Genomic DNA, 18,471 nt, shown 5'->3' on the forward strand with positions numbered 1-18,471 from the left:
TTTCACCGGAAATATTAAAAATGCTTAATTAAATGATATGTTATTAATTTATATGCAAGTAATAAAAATCGGTGAAGTATCTCTTTTCTTAATGAACGACAAATAATTAAAATTTTTTATTAATTAATAAAAGATTTTACAATTACTGATATATGATAGATAGCTGGCGTTCTAAGTATTATCCTTCCATTCGAAAATGCAAATAGCGCTATTTGGACGTAATTACAAAATGAAAATAATATATTTTAAAATATGAATATAATATTATGTTGTGTTGCACAAAGTATACACAATGTAATGTGTAAAACGATGATAATGACAATGTAATTAGATAATGTCTTTTATTTGATAATTAAAAAATATCTTTAGCGCAAATGCATTTTTCTTCGCAGTTTATCATGTTTATTGCATCATGAAATGCATTTGATAGAATTACATTCCTTTTGAAAGGCATAGAATGCTCATAATTTTATCATCGATCAATCTCATTCAGCTATTGCAATAATTATTAATCAACCATGGACAGATCTATCGATCTTCTCTTCGTTTGACAACTTTCTCGCACAACCGCCTTCACGAAGATGCGAAAGTGACACGTTCAGTGACCGAGAGGCATGCAAGTCTACCTGCGAGCATCTCCTAGTCTCCTGGTACATCGATACCAATAACCAGCGACTCTGCGCACGTCGATCGTGGATAACGTGCTAGTGTCTTGCACCTGCATGCGCGTGACCGACGCAACGCGAGAACGAGAGGCTCTTTCGAGGCTGACACGCAGGCGTCGCACACACGCAACTAGAGTTTCAAAGAGATGAACAAATTTAAAATTACGAAAATAATTATAATACCGAAAATAGAAATCTCCCTTTTGAAGTCTCGCAGAAAAATGTACATACATTTCTTTTAAAAAAATGGTTAATTAATAAAAATTTCGCTTTTAGATAAAATTAGCAAGCATAATGCGGCAAAAATGTTCTATTTAATAATTATAAACGTGACTGCTTTACATAATATTTTAATTTCAAGCGATAAGCTTTAGTAACTGTTTCATTTTTCACAATTTTATTTTATCTACAGTTCTACCGAGACAAAACCATTATATAATTATTTCAACACTTCAACACTGATGATTACATTTTCTTGTAGGGAAAATTTCCTACTTTGTAGTATCCAAGAATCTACCAGGAAATTTAAATGAAGAAATTAAGATTTGCCTTCCTTAAGCAGCTTGTATCTTTACATAAATGTTCGCAAAACAAAGATACGAAAAATTCAATATCGAAGTGCGCACGGCGGGTATCAAGGATATAACAGCAATTTTACACGGTTCTCTCGACAGGAGCGAAAGTTATAACGCGATACGACGCCTAATTACCTAGGACAGCGACTAATGAGAGACACCGGAAACGCCTGTCTCCCGTTTTCTAACGATGATCCAAGCATCGTATCGGCACAACGTTCAACCTGCGCCTGCCTTGGGACCGATTCCTCGATCGTCTGCTTGCCTGGGACTCAGAGGTGCAGCATTTTACCTGTCTCAACGCCCACACCTCCCACCTTTCTTCGATTTCTTTGGTTTATGGTTCCTTCTCTCTTCATCATTCAATTATTATTCAAAGATCAAATAAACTGCTTCTTTCCTTCCCTCTCTCTTTCTCTCTCTCTCTCTCTCTTTCTATGTAGTCTTTATCTTTCTCCAACTTTTGGCACAGAGAAGAAGTTTTAATTAAGATTCGCAAACAATCGATGCAGTTATAGGTATCCAACATTTGAATAATCTTCGTAATAAGCGTCAATTGATTTTATATTGCACGAAGTTAATATCGCCTTGAAAAATGTTTGCCAAGAGAATTGTCGTTTATCTTTCAGCGGAATATCGCGGAAATAATGTAAACACGGACGAAATATCAGCGTACGGATCACGACGACTATTTTGAAATTCTAATAATTTGACATTATGAAATTGAAACTTCATTGATTTGTATTGATAAGAAATATATATGAATGCACAACATATATTGAACGCATATATTGAATGCAAATATTCTAGTATTTATAAAAGCCTTGTAATCTATATTACTAGTTTTCTCTAAATGTTTTAATAAATGTATATATTAATAGATTAATAGAGTTTCTAATTTTTTATTAATGTTAAAGAGAGAGGTACATACAATGTTTTATAGTTTTTTAAATAATTTTTTTATTTAAATAATTTTTTTTAATTATTTGTAATCAGATGTGTTAAATTTTAAAAAAATTATTTTAAAAATATCAAATTTATTTATATTAAATATTAAATTTCTTTTTGTTTATTCACGTGTTTATTTAAATTTCTTTTTTATCGTTAAAAATGTTGTAACATTAACAATAATAATAATTTAAATTTGTAAACATTGGTTAAAAAAGTACCAGTTTTTCTCTATAATTTAATTAATATTTTAATTATTATAATTAACACTTAAATATACTCTTTTAATTTAATTTAACTACATAATTACTATATAAAAAATATGTCATAATGCTCTTCAACTATGTATATATAAAATGTACTGATAAAATAACAGCCGTAATAACAATTTTATATATCATTATCTAATGTCTAATGTTTAATTATGATATACAAGGGGGAGCGAAAGCAAAAAATTATCTGTACTCTACCATATCGCATAAAATGGTCTGAATGATTTCAACGACTAACGAGTACCAGGAGAGCATATAAGCGGCCGTAACTGCTGAAGGAAGGCCACGCGTTTGCGCTGATATCGTCGTTGTCGTCAGCGACGAGATGCGAAACGACGATAACGCCTTGTCTTTCGCGCGCATCGCAAACAGGTAAAACGCGCGGCGGCTCGTCACCGAGAGAGATTTCCTTTTCAGGTGAATTCCGCGAGTGTGGGCGAGCAGGGTAACAGAGATGGCAGGATGTTGCACCTGTGCAACCGAAGGTATAAGGTAGTAGTCTATACGGTCTCTCCCCACTGATCCCCACTTTCTACCTGATCCTCTCTTTCTCACCGTTACCTTTCTCGTTCCTCTTCGTTCGATCCAGGCTCGCATCTCATAGTTATAACATCGTATGCTCGTACGAGGGGTAAACCCGATCGTGAAGGTAACAGGTTAACAAAGATGTCTGACGATTGTCGCTATTCTGCGTTTTCTCTTTGGCAAATAGAGAGGGATACGGTTGAGATTATTTCTCGCACAAGACGTCAACGAATGATTGATTATTGGCATACAAAATGTCAAAGATGCGGCTCTCTCTTATAAATATATCACAAGTATAGAAAATTGCCAATAGAATTTAAGCCAGAATTTTATCTCTATTTTTTTGTATCATGCATTCTGTACATATTCTATGGTATTTCATACATATGATATTGCTATATTATACATAAAATTATAAATACAATTTTGACTCGAGAGAATTTTATAACAAAATTATAAATTACAAATTATAAATCAAAGTGCTTCCAATTAAGATTCTAGAACGTTTTGCATAAGTTATCTTACAAATTGTTGAATTAATCGAAATCATTATCATATATTCGATAATGTTACACCAAAAGTTTATAACCTCGATAACATCTAAAATATTATTGTTAATACATTTTTATTTTGCTTGAATATATTAACTCGCTCGGTCGACCTCACTGAAGAAATAATTACACCTAAGCAGCCATAAACTTGTACTTCTCTTTTCATTTAAATGTCAGTTGTTATTTTATAAACACGTTTGTCAAGTATTGATCACAGGAATTCACAATCGAGGGAATTATTTCTTTCTGGAAGCGTGGCTACCAGAATCTAGCAAATAATTAAATAGTTTTTAGCATAACACAGAACATTTTCTTAACGATTTATATAAAATCCAGTCTTAAATGAGCAATTAAGACGCTTCTACATATTTATCGCATATCACTCTAATTTCGAAATTGAAAATATAAAATTGTGCATCAATTAAGTGAGAATTAATTGCTTCGATGAATGTTATATGTATAATATACTTTAGAGTTATAACGCAATTTCTCTTTAATATAAGCACGATGGAAAACTTAAATATTATCCATTCGACAAATTTAACTTTCTAGATAGATCAATCTCTTAAAGATGCGCTTCTTATGATACAACATGAATCGCTGGCACATATGTTGCCCTACTACATATCTCACTACCACACTATCCACGTTATCAGTTATATGAAGACGCAATACAACGACATATTGCTCGGTGCATTCACCTTAGAACTGTTGATCTATCGCACTTACGCTCATGCTGTTCTCCTGACCTAGGGAAATGTTCGATTTGCTCGAACTCCGTTGATTGTTCATCAATTGCTCCAAGATATTGTATTCACGATTCAGTTGAATTGAAAGTGATATTAGTTGCATAACAAATATTATTAAATTATTGAAAGAAAAAGAAAAATACTTAAGCGAAATGATTGCTTAAAAATCAATATTATAATAATTTTACTCTCATCATATTCTTGATTTGACATTTATTAATTTGTACCAATGATGAATATGTTATAATAGTAATTAGCTAAGAAAATTACTTAAGTATAGCTGATGTTTTCGTGAATAAATAAAGATCGAATGACGAACTTGACATTAATTTAATACATTCCTAAGAAGTTATGTTAATTCTGACCTAAATGAACGAATAATTTACTCAAAAGTCGGATTGGCCGGGAAAAAAATAACTTTTAATTGCATTACAAATTAATGAGTCTTCCAACAGACCAACTTCGCAAGGTTCTCTTTCAAAACGCATGGTATTTCGCATTGAATTAATTTAACCATCTTTCATAAGGAAGTCGTAGAATCTTTAAAAATTCTCATAAAACTTATCTGTGAACAGTTTCTGAGAAAAGGTCCTCGAATAAATTCTACAGTAGAATTTTAAACTTATAAAAAAGTTCAAGTTTTGCTTCAGTTACTTGACTTATAAATATGAAAGTCGTGTAACACGATTTAATGAAAATGTCAACAAAAGGTTAAAGATAATTCATAAATATAGATCCATAAAAGATTTAACATTAATTCATTTAAATCGATTAGGTAAAAGTTGTTGGAGCAATATGTAACATAAACATAAAAAAAATTATCAATTCTAGATAAAATAAAGATCGATAAAATAAAATATTATACATATAAAATGTATATTAATTTCAAATAGACGATAAGAAAAATTGATAAAAATAAAAAATAATACAAAAAACTCGAAAAGCAAATTGCGAATGTACGTACATATATTTATTTCTTATGAATAGTACAAAACTTGAAAGTTCTTAAAACTTATTTTTCTTATTACAACTTTCTAATTTTATTTATTATTTTTTAATCTAATTTCTCAAACTCTCTTGTCTTATTTTTTATATAAATTTTAGTTCCAGATAAAATAAAAAATTAATCAATCATGAAATAAACAGACTTTTCAAATGAACACTATATATGTATACATATGTATGTATGTATATAAGTGTGCGTAAATATATATAAAATTTTTTAAATAATGATTTATATAATTTAGTTTGTAAGTTAAATCACTGTAACTTTATTGTAAATTATATTTACAATAAATATTTATTCATATTTATGCTACACGTACGTTAATAATACGAAATATAATTATAAATAATTAATATCACAAAAATGCGCAAAGAATTATATATTTAATTTCATTATTGTATAACTATTCCTATAAAAATCTTTGAATCTCGCATCATAATTAATATCAGTTTTTCAATGTTTTGTTAAGAAAAAGACTATTATCTATATATATCTATATATATATATATATATATATATATATATATATATATATATATGTATATATACTATTATCTAAATATAATAGCCTAATGAAAATATAAAAGGAAATGGTTGAAGCCAAAAGAGCAATTTATATTGTCACATACAACAAGATGCTGATGTGCTTCGAAAGGAAAGCTATAGGATAGGAAGCATTAAAACAAAATCTATCTCTTTTTACTAGAATGGTAAAGACCGTAAGGAGGACTCTAATCTTTATGCGCAGATAAATGTATGATTCAGGTAGTTCAGGTGCGCGGTTAGATGCTTACTATCAGGATACCAAGCGATAAAGAGGATCGCAGTTCTAATATTTTTCCATTAATTCAATTATTGAATAGTGAAAATATTATTAATTCATCTAAACTGCTAACATTAATTATCTTAAATCGGAAAAGTAATCAAAGCTTCTATCGGACAATGTATATAATTTGTATAATATTGCATATTATTGTGTAATATAATGTGTAAATGACAATCTCAATTGCAAGCTAATTGTAATCTGATTTAATGGAGATGACCAATCAGCTTATATTCAAAATCAAATATGTATATATATACATTTTCCGCACATGTTTTCCTTCAATCTGTCTTGTAATGAGTTAGCACAATTATCCAAGCGATCGTACGGCCATCGTTCATCTTCCGAACAACGAAACCGGTTGGTAACTTTACCTGACCGATCTCTCGCGCAACCTGATCCCCTGGTCGAATGCACCTGTTTGCTCACCTGAAGCCAGGATTCTAGAATATTGCGATACGATATCGCTTGAACCCGATCGCGACGCCGATTTGAAAGAAAGGTCGAAAGGGTTTTCGAAATCACCCACTTCTCGTTGGTATCCTCTGCGTCAATTTCTGGCGTTATTTTCAGCTATTGATTGAGTAAGTGGTTAGTTTGAACAATCGACTTTTACGATCGTTTTACGCTCGTGAAAACAGATCAAGCAAAAGAGTCAATTGACATTCGTTACACAAATAAAGCATATAATGCATTATATATGTGAGCAAACCATGAAATTTTTCTACAATTTACGCTTTATGTTTATATTATATCAACAATTTAGTATAAAGTATTTTATGATATAATGTACACAATACAACGATGCTTTTAAACTGTTTTCAACCAGACCTAAATCTATTAATTAAAGTCCTCATGCATAAGATTTATTTATTAATTTCTGGTCGCGTCAACATCTAAGTAGTTTGGCGAAATAATATTGCTTGTCTCATACAACAGCATGGCAGGATTGGACAAGTTGAGGATAAAGATGATTAATTATGCATAAAATATAGGTGGCCTACAGAAATTTAATTCCTCGAATAATCCCCTCGTTGCACGTCGCTCAAGCGAATTTTCTGCCATTTTGTCCACTGACGACAAGACATAAATTTGTTACGCTAATGTTTTCACTTCGAACTGCAAATTAGCTGCATTAATTTTGATCTCCAGCATACGTGCAATCGAATTGTCCGTCGCGATTCTACCGGCGCAATAAATCGTGCTACCAACCGAATGCAAAGCAGATGCAAACAAAACAATTAACGAGCGCCTCGGTTCTGCGTAAAAACCGCGGCTTTCGTTAGGAAAGCTGCCGCAGAATTTATTGCATCATTCGTGCGAACCTATCCGTTTTTCTGCACGAATCCACCGGAATTATCCCGACCCTTTTACCGTTCATCGTTATGCAAAATCGTAAAATTAAAAATTCACGTGCTTTTTTTTACGCACAACGATAACTCGCACGTGGCGAGCGGTGATTTCAAAAAAAAAGAAGCTAAGCGTAAAAATTTTATAAATTTCTGTTTGCTCAATGTTTTCTTTTGACCGACAAATTTTAAAGTCAGATTCGCAATCAGCGCTGATAAAAATTGACGAAACGGAAATATGTTCATCAGGAAGATCATTTCGCAACAGCACGATAATTTATGCAAAATTCGTGAAGCGATGAAGAAACTACTTTCGTAGAAATTCGCCGAAAGTAGGTGAAGTTTTAATATTACCGTTTCTCTTCGATGGTATGAAGATTTGGTAAGAGTAAGAAAAGTTATATTAAAGTATTTTTAATTCATTTAATTTGAGATTCGCACAATCAACCTAAAATTCTTTATCAAATAAAATTCTCTGATTAAAATATTTTCATTATCATTAATATCCACATAATTTTGTACGTTCAGAACTTATGCAAAATTTGCGGAAGTAGAAATTACAAAGGTATCATTTTCTTACAAATTCAATAAGAAAACAAGTTAGCTAATTTGTTATCGCAATAATTTCTTTGCATATTAAGGTCGACTGGAAAGGTATGCATTTTATTTCCGTATAAGAAATCCTCCACGCATTTAACATAAATTGTATTATATTGATAAAAAAATAATAAAAAAAGGAAACTGTTTTTGCGGAACTACAGCGAAATTCAATTAGTCAATCCATGAAAACTTTAACTTGAACATTACTGTAAGAGAGATCGTAATCTATCATTATCTCTAACATTATGTAAACTAAAATAAAATATTTTGTTATTTTTTCGGTTGGCATTTTATCGAACATAAAGAGAAAAGAGAAATACAATTTAATTAATTTATATTTGGAACATGCTATTAAATTCGTACAATATATTGCACAATTAATTGTTTTAATTCCACGATTCTCTCTGTTACATGAAATACTTTAACAATACGTTATTTCTTTTTTCATTGTATATATAATGTCACAAAAAATATTTTTATCAAAGACACAAAATAAACATTTAACATTTCAAATATTCTTTCAACTATACCATCCGTTTACCGATATTTATACATCCGATAAATACATCCGATCCGTTGCACTCGATATTGATTAGACATGTAAATAACTCAGGCGGTGCATTTGTTTTTTTTTAGCTGTCAGGACGGAAGCGACATCGATCTAAGTTATTCTCGTTACAACGGTGTATATAGGATGCAAGTAAAAACGCCTTTTCCTCGTTCCAATAATTTCTCGATACAATTAACCTGCCACCCGGCTGCACTCATTACCACACATTGACCTTACGTAATTGTTTCGTAATAGCATGTAACGAAGCTACACACAAGCGTTCGTAGCATCGAAAGAGCATCGATGTGTTGCGGATAATATCGGAACGAAATATTCTACATATTTGTGCTACGCGGTTATCGGTGGTTTGCGGCACGATCGCCAAATTTTTGTATCGCATTCGGGCATCGCAGATAAAGCCAGGAAAAAAATTTGCCGATTTTGTTAAATATATAATTGACGTTTTTCCGATATTCATGCAAGTAAAATCGTTCATTTTCAAACCTGATGAATAAAACGCGATGTTAAAAATTTTAAAGTTAAAATAAATCAATAATTATAATAAAGATATTACATTCTCTCCAACGCTTAATTTGTCACATTGAATTAACAATAACAGTTAAATTTTTACAGTTTTATATCGATAAAGCTATAAATTTTTAAGTACAATTCCACGGCTTCTCGGGTCCACAAATAATAAATTAGATAAGTAAATAAGTAGATATAACAGTATATGTATTAAAATAGTTAATTCAAATGTAATAATAAATTTTGATTTGAAACTTATTGCGAATTGACTTTTTACAATCTAATGATTTAAATTGTTTCCATATATTATATCTTACGCATTTCGAAAAAATTGTGTAATGTAGAAAATGTTATTTTAAATAGATTTATATGGTCTTTTCAATATAGTTTTTTTATATGGTCTTTTCGATATAGTTTTTTTAATAAAGAGACTATCTGGGTCATTCTGAAAATTTATTTCTTTTCTTTATTTACACGCATATAAATAGCATGAAGCTTAGTGAACTACAGTTGCAAAAGAATTAAATAGAACATCGTTTTATAGAAAGACTATCATAGAACGAATAATGCCTTCAGCTTCTAGCAAAGATGCTAATCGAAGTTTATCTTTCCAAAGCGATCTGTATTAATTCAAATCTTGCCTTGTTTTATGAAACGTCCGCAGATGTTTGCAAGATTGTTGCGGACAGCTTAACGTCGAGAGTGTGGCAATTTCGGAGCAGACCTTACAAAAGAGCAGCGCGTTCGCATGTCTCGTATCGTCATCATAGCGTTAGAAAGCGTCGGTGGATGGTTCCTGACGCAGACGCAATTAAGTTTCGTTCGCAAGGCGCAATGCATGTGCACAGATATCGCACCGGTTATACCGCCCCACGATCGCGAAGCAATTACAACCATGGTACTCGTTACACGCTCGACAAACGGGCATGGGGCTTCCTCTGCGTGCTACCTAGTTATTTCTCGTTTCTCCTCTTCTCTACTTTCGACCAACGCAGTTCTCTCGCGCGAACGCGAAACTCGCAGCGCGTGTCGAAACTTCCGACGATACTTCCGACGAGATAAGACGTCGCGCTACGAACGGGAATTACGTGTATTGTATATCGACGTAGCCGCCATATAAATGGAAATGACCTGTTTCTTCGGCACAAGAGACTTCATTCCATGGTAAATTAGAGAAAAAACTTGGAAAAAACTGCCTTTTTTATTAGAAATTAAATTCGAGATAAAGATTAAATAAAAATCTTATAAATTCAATATAATTATGTCAAGAATTGTTTTCATTAATGTAATGATGATTTTCATAATATTTCATTTATGGGATGTACAAGACTATAAATAAAAAACTGAACGCAATTTCTTATCATCTATCATATTATTATTTAATATACTTTAAATTAAGAAAACTTCCTGAATTTACATGTGAAATCTGTGGATTAAAAAAACATTATTTCAGACAATATGTGAAATAAAAAGAAATATTTTATGAAAAACGCAAAATCGATATATCGCTTTATATAAAAAGTCTAGTCGTTTATAATCAATTGTCTATTGCTTTATTAGTGGTGATGCTCTGTCGAATAACATCGTGTCGCGAATTCCCTCAAGAACGATAGAGAGAAAGTAAGAGAAAAAAAGAGAATAATATCGAGGAAATGGCACGACCAAAGCTAACCGCAAATAACGCAGAAGCCAAAGTAATGATGGGTTACTGACAAACGATACCGCAGCGGCAATTATACCAGCGGGCACTGCCGGTCCGATATCCGCCAGTGGCATGCCTACGAAACCATTGTGACACGGCTGTCCATCGATATTAATTGATAAAACGAATTTCGAATTACTCCCGCGGCATGCGATGATATTTTACAACTCGCGAAAATCTATGTAGTTCGACGAAGATGGCAGCGGACAGATCGCTATCGACCATTTCACATGAAATAAAATAGTTTTGTCACTCAGTTTTGGTTAAAATCTACACATATGTGTATATATGCAGAAAGAGAAAGCGTACATTTATTTAGAGCATTCTGAGACAATATTTCCTCAAGTGCACCAAATGAAGAAAAGATATTATTTAAATGTATATGCAGTGAAAAACATTTTATAGATGTGATTGTATACAATACATATATGTGAATATGTATATGTATATGTATTTTATATGTTGTACGTAAAAAATACACAAATATGAGTAAATAAGTATGCGTTTGTGGATAATTAATTGTAGTATATAAACGGATATGAATATAATTTATAATTGAGTACACGTAAAATGTATACAAAATAAGAAATATTGGAGTAATACACGAAATAGAGTTTTCATGCAAAGTGACCAAATAGGCAAGTAATTAATTTAAGTCAATAACATTTATCTCTCTCAACAGCATCGCACGTTTATTTTCATTTAGTTAAGACTATAATATTAATTAAAATTATAACGAATTAATTTAGATTTAAATTATGTTTCCCTTCAGAGCAAGTCTCTCTTTATTTGAGCATTCCTATAACGTCCCTATAACGTTTTCATATATATGTATATACATTATATCTTCAAGTTAAACAAGAAGTTATTATAAATATTCACGATAATAACAATAAGAAAGACAAGAATATGCGCATATTAAAAGATAACAAATATAAAACTGGTCATTAATTTAATATATTTCCAGCTATTATAATTTTTTAAATAGTATACTTTCACTACACTTTTATTGACGATGCATAATGCATACCAAGCCGGAATTCAAGGAAGAGTTGAAGTTAATTTTCAGTTGCGTGAAAACCAAGCTTATCGAAGTGGAAGAACGATCGTTCATTAAGACGACGAGACTGCAAAATCCGTTTCCGGGCAGTGTACCGAGCAATTTACTCCTTTCCTTCCACTCTCTCTCCCCACGTTTAATCGCGACGCATTCACACGTTATTGTGTGCCCGATAATGCTAACTAGATTGCCGCGGATTTACGTACGCTGTATCTAAGCAAATTGACAGACAAACATTCGGCGAGACCATCGACAAATCGGCCGATTCAATTGCGATACACGTACGAAGGAAGACGAAATTCTAGAAAACCGATAATCGAATGTCTTTAAGACGATTCCTTTTCAAGACGATTGCTACATAATTTATTTGGCATGATTTAATGGATCGAACGGAATAGTTTAACATTTTACATTTTTATTATTATATTTTATTATTAATAATAGAAAGAGAAAGAGAGAGAAAAGTTACATAAATTTATTTTTTCTCAAAATATAATATGTTAAAAAGAAGCTTGTATTATTTTTTGTACTATATCATTTCAAACCATAAAAAATATTAAAAACTCAAGTATGTTAAATATTTAAGAATGTTATATATTTTATTTTAAATATACAAAGTGTGTAGAGATAAGAGAATTTAATGATTTTGAGGGATTTATACAATTTCCGAGAATTTAGAAATCTAAAAATAGTAAAATAAAAGAAGTAAACTGTTTGGAAATTGAATTATAACAGAGTATTGTCTTATAGTTACAGTATTAGTCAATTGAACGGGATTTAATTAAGGGAAGGTCGTGTTTGAGGGTTGCGAACGTTTACTCTGAAAATGATTGATCTAGTCAGCTCCAATTGCAAACTAAGGATTGAAACTGAGACCGCAGACTGTAACAACTAAGGTCACATAGAATGAGGTTTACATGTCAAAGGGCGATACTGTTGTATAAAGGAACAACCATATTTCTCGTAACCTCAGATCAATAAGACTGCGCGCGTATGCGATTATATCTTCACGATGATACGAAATATATTGCATTGCAAAATTCAATTATGAACAAAAATAATCAACGGAAATTCAATTGAACATAGAATTCTAAATATTCAAATTGTATAAAAATGCGAAATAACTGACGAGCATTCAACGTGTATTCAACGTCATAAAATTCTTATAATTAAACAAATATTCGGAAATAACGAAACTGGTGATATTTGCATCTCGAAAATAATCCCGATAGAAAAATAAATTTTTAGGACTTAAAAATATTATTGTGTGCTCTCTTCATCTCTTTTCTTTTGTCTCTTTATCAATTCAATATTATATAAACTTTAAGTAAAATGTTAATTATAATTTAAAATCAATAACTAAGATTAATATTAAAATTTAGAAAGAAGAAATATTCCAATAATTAATTCATAACGTTAGCATAATCGAAAGAAAGCAAGTTACGTTGTACTTCTATATTGTATACATAAGAAAATTTAATTGTTGTTTAATTATATTATTTTGCATAGATATAACTTATTATTTCGTTAGTAACTATCTATTCATTGAAGGATGTATCAGTCTTAGTTTGTTCCTTTCTAATTATATTCATCCTGCGTGCTTTCTTGCGAAGACATTTACATTTATGCGAAAACCGACATAATACGGTACTATTAGCCACATAGGCGAGTATCCGCGCATTCCTGCGGTACCAACGACGTAACCGGATTATGTGGCATGCATGGGTGAATTAGCAGGCAAATGTTCGGTAAATTCGTTTGTTAGCCGATCGATATGTCGTGGTATCGGTATCCAGCAAATTTGATTGCTCGAATAGCGATCGAGATACTTGACCGAGTGAGATAGCAATACCACAAATAGCGGTACAGCATCGTAATTTTAACTGAGAAATGCAATTAAATCAAGCTTATTGAAAATTTCAACATAATTCTATACATTTCATTACAATCGATTTTCCCATAACTTTGATAATTAATTGTTATAATTTTAAAAGTTACGCTGGGTAAAATTAAAATATTTTGTGCTTATATTTCTCAATAAATTATTATTAAATCACTATTTAAAAAATTTAATTTCAAATATTGTTTAGTTTAAGAAATAAATTTTTATTTCTCACAATAATATCAATATCTAATTTATATTTGACGAACATAATTGTAAATTAATTTATTTCTCTTAAATAACTTTAACTTTCGAGAGAAAATAAAGCAACACCAATTGCACGTTTGCCTTCTAAGTACAATAAATGGATGTAAGAAATGATCAGGCGAAAAATGTTTTAACGCTAGAACTGTTCAAAGTTACGATGAAGCTCACGTACTACTTGAATGCGTTCTCTTGCTCGTCCGTACATCAAAAGTTCGACCCAAAGGTCTATTAAACTTTATCTCGCTACTTGACTCACCGTTTCGCAAAGTTGGCTGAAGAAATTCCACCGAGGGTCCCTTACTTCCTTTTTTCCGCCTTCTTCGTCTTTGACTCAGCGCACAGTGTATGTATCACATGAGACCGCTTCGCACCTGCTTTACACGTCCACACTATCGTAACACTATAACCCTACGTGCGCGATAGAGAGAATAATCTTGTAAAAACAACAAGGTTGTCGTGAAGGTCAGAACTTCGCGGCCGCGACTTTAATTGGCTGACCAGTTTTATATTATAATTTCGATCTTCGTCGAGAGCGTCGGCTGGTTCACGACAGGTACTATAATACCGGTTTCGTGAAAGTGGATTACGTATGTGGAAGTGAAATTAATACTGCTCGAAAAGCGGAAGGTTTGACATTTAATGCAAGTTACAGGAACAGACTCTGACATGAATTTAAAAAATATTACTCGCCAAAAAAAAACGTATCTTTTTAATATGAGTATTAATATTAGTATATGTGTGTGTGTTATATATACCCGATAATTAATCTTTACGCTACTTTCTGATTTTATATGGCACTGTTTCTAAATAAGATACTTTAAAGTCAGATTTTTGAAATAAAATATTTTTACATTTAATGTTTTCAACGCGATTTCACATCCTTAAGTTTAGATGTAGATTGCATCAATAAAATTATACTAGGCGCCTTATTAAATTGCTGCATAAAATTTGTCATATGTTATACTGAATGATTGTAATATGCTAATCAAATGTTTGACTCATGTTTTATGCAAAGACATGAAAGAGTAAACCTTTTCCAAATCTCGTGTATATATGTGTTACACTCAATAGCAGATTGCAATCGATAGCTCCTTTAAGCAAAAAGATAGAAACGAAATATTAGAAGAGACAATATTATAAAATTTCATAAATATATATTTAAACAAAAAATAAAGCTAAAAAAGTTACAATGTTGACACAACGCTTTAGTCTTTGCAAAATCATCATTGATTAGTAAGATTAACTACGACATTATATTACCATATAAACGATAAAAAAATACGATAAAATTTATAAAAAAAATTTATAAAAGATTTATAAATGATATTATATATCATAATTTATTTGCATCTATTTCTATACGTGAAATGCAAGATAGCATATTAATAATAAACGGATATACATTGTAAAGTATTTCTGCGGTAATGTTATGATCTGATAGATTATCAATTTTTCAACTGCAATATTTTTAAAAGTGATACGATTTAATTATCTAACAACGATAATCTATATTTCTATTCAAGTGATAATAATACATTATTATCATATGTATATATAAGGCTATTTTACATTATTTAATTATATTAATATTTCAAAATTTGGTATCTTATTAGAAAATATCAATAAGAAATTTCAAATATCTTCAAAACGTTCGCACTTTTGTTTTGTATTGTCCTACGACAAATTTATAATTTATATCTACTTTAACTTTTTGAGATATTAAATTTATTCTAATTTGCATTTTTATTTCCGCAAATCGAATTTTCGTCGAATTTGTCATTAAACAAATTTTCTTCTGTTACCACATCGTTTTAGCGATAATACGCGTAAGTAATCGCTAATTTCCGCGTGCATACAAGCATGGCAACACAGTCCAATATACAGCTATCGATCATCTACAGCCAATCCCTATGTATAACCCGGGTGCAGCCAAACAAATTATTTCCTCCCGATTAGAACTCGACGATCATGGGCAGTAGCATAACACGTAGCGAGCCTAATACAGTCAACTATCGAATTAAATTGCATGCTCACACATGATGCATAGTATCATTATAATTTTATAATTTTCGTATTCACATTCGCATTTACTTTATTCGTGTTTATTACACGAAGGAAAAATGAATGAATTTCTCGGAGTAATCATTTTTTTGATACGCACAACAGGTATTATACATATCTTTGTTGGGATTATGTATTGAATTTTGCAATCATTTACGTTACTGCAGAAATATAACAAAGAAATAATAGATATAAATGCGTTTATAATTATAATAGATATGTACACATCAATTGCATAACTAATTTTAAATCCAAAAAATATTATTAAATAAATATTATAAGGTACAAATTTTGATGCTCCGTATAAACTTTTTAGGAATTTAAATCTTTTAGTTATTTTCCTAGTCGTTGAAATATATATACGTTCATTTTATTGATACAGATACAAATTAAACACACATAGATGCAGATTAAATGCAGTCATGTTGAGCCGTTAATTTAAGCATTGTGTTACTAGAAGCAATTTGAGATAGCTGTCATCAATTTCAATCCACATGGAATATCGATCGGACATACTATATCGAAAGCCACGGTTCGAATAAAGCGTACTCGGGAAATAAGTTTTAGCGTTGCACTAAAATAAAAATGCAGAAAATTTCCGTTCGTCATCTCCTGCTTAAATTGATCGCGACAAGCGCCAAACTCGATTTCGAACGTGCGCCACAATACAACCTCTACGTATTCGATACTATTTACAATTCCAACTCACACGCTCTCGTTCTCACGAGTATCGACCGCGTTACATCCGCTTTAGGGAACGAAAGCAACGGAAAAAAAAGAAAAAAAGGGAATACAAAAGCAAGAAGAACCTGGCACACGGCGATCTGCCAGGCGGCACGCGAACGATCCCCGGATAGATGATCCCCGAAGAGGCTCTCAGCCCGCTGTACCAGATGGAGGTCTACCGAGACACTGGCGACTTCTCTCGCTACCAGGACATTCGCCAAGTTGAGACCAGAGAGAGAAAAAGAGGAAGAGAGAGAAGAGAATGATCTCTCTTCTCTCGCTTGCTCGCGTGCACAACGAATGTGTTCGCTCTCGTTCGCACATTCGTACTTTTCATGATTTTCTCCTATTCCCCCGCCGTGAAGGCTCGTACTCTGAGAGGTACGTGGGGAGAGTGAGAGGTCTCCGTGAATGATTTCGCGAGGGCTTGGCCCGAATGGCCGCGTATATGTCACGGTAGCGATCGAATAAGTTGTCTCTTCCCGTGAGAAAAGTGTTGCTGACGATAGTTGGTTGGATGGAATTGATGGTCAGTTCCGGAGAGGACGGTCTGAGTAATTGGTTCACGTTTCTCTAAATCATGATACATCTGGAAAAGCGAATGGCTTGGATATTTTTAAAAAATTCCGCTTGTGACACACAGACTCTTTAACGTCAATTTGCAGTCACTATATTATATATCAAAATATCACATTTTTAAAAATAACTGCAAAAATAGGAAATTTTAATTTAAAAAGTAATTACATAATTAACTTAATTGTTGAATATTATTATTTTCTCTGAATTATAATTATTTGCAATTGTTTCCATTAAAAATATATCAATAATTTCGGCAGAATAATTACATTTAAATAATATGTTTGCTATCAAGAAAATATCAGAAACGCGAGTTTAAATGTTGATCCAGTAATGTCATGCAATCATCGAAAATATAAATTAACACTCTTCCATCTCATCTTATGCGAAATTTCCGATAAGTCATTTCATCATCAAACTGATATTATTACAAAATGTATAATCATAAATAAGCTTTACCAGTGTTTTCACTTGTACGATACCGCGATGTAAAGGAAAATGGAATTTTTCGAGGCACTGCCTTCATTCACACGATTGAATTTTATATTTTCACTAAACTTTAGCAGTTGCCAAAAATAAATAGCCTTCAGCTACCATAAAATATCGATATATATAGTATATATAAGCTATGGCACATAAACTACTGTGTTTCATTGTCGGTTTCTAATTAATTTGAAGCAATCATTTTTTATTCGCTTACTTATTTTAGTCTCTTTAAACATTGATTGAATTTTTTCAGATTATTTTCATCTTAAAACAATGTTATATTGAGAAATTTTTATAGTGATTGTATTATTACAAAACTAAATATTTTCCAAAAAATTTTGTAAAATTCGCAACTGAAAGTTTAATAATTTTCTTTAAACAACTTTTAATATATATATATATATATATAAATTTTATCAAAACGTGTAAAATATATTTATGATAATTTTGCAGTCAATCTGATTATAATTTTTCCTTTATTCATATTTTTTCCTGGAAGTGCTGTATGTTGGCCGACTGATGGTTATAACCGTTCATCAGTCTGGCTCTGCACGTGATGTATCGTGACTC

The 18,471-nt window shown here is 31.5% G+C and overlaps 1 protein-coding gene across 8 annotated transcripts in view; it reads right to left on the reverse strand.

Annotated features, from left to right (window-relative positions):
• LOC145970871 (uncharacterized) overlaps positions 1–18,471 on the reverse strand; it is a 115,056-nt gene that overhangs the window by 86,591 nt on the left and 9,994 nt on the right. The window contains exons 1-2 of one of the 8 annotated variants that reach the window (XM_083097906.1): positions 16,823–17,014; positions 14,309–14,423 (exon numbers count right to left, since the gene is read on the reverse strand). The exons of 1 other annotated variant lie outside the window; for it this stretch is intronic. The gene's annotated coding sequence lies outside the window, so the exon portion shown is untranslated. Of the gene's footprint in view, positions 1–14,308; positions 14,609–16,822; positions 17,015–18,471 lie in introns of those variants that run through there. 6 more of the 8 variants (XM_083097903.1, XM_083097901.1, XM_083097904.1 and 3 more) reach the window with 6 other exon arrangements.

This window comes from Camponotus vicinus, unplaced genomic scaffold, assembly GCF_025532165.1.
Source record: "Camponotus vicinus isolate PSW18456_S1 unplaced genomic scaffold, iyCamVici1.0 SCAF_4, whole genome shotgun sequence".
NCBI classification, from domain to species: Eukaryota; Metazoa; Arthropoda; class Insecta; order Hymenoptera; family Formicidae; genus Camponotus; species Camponotus vicinus.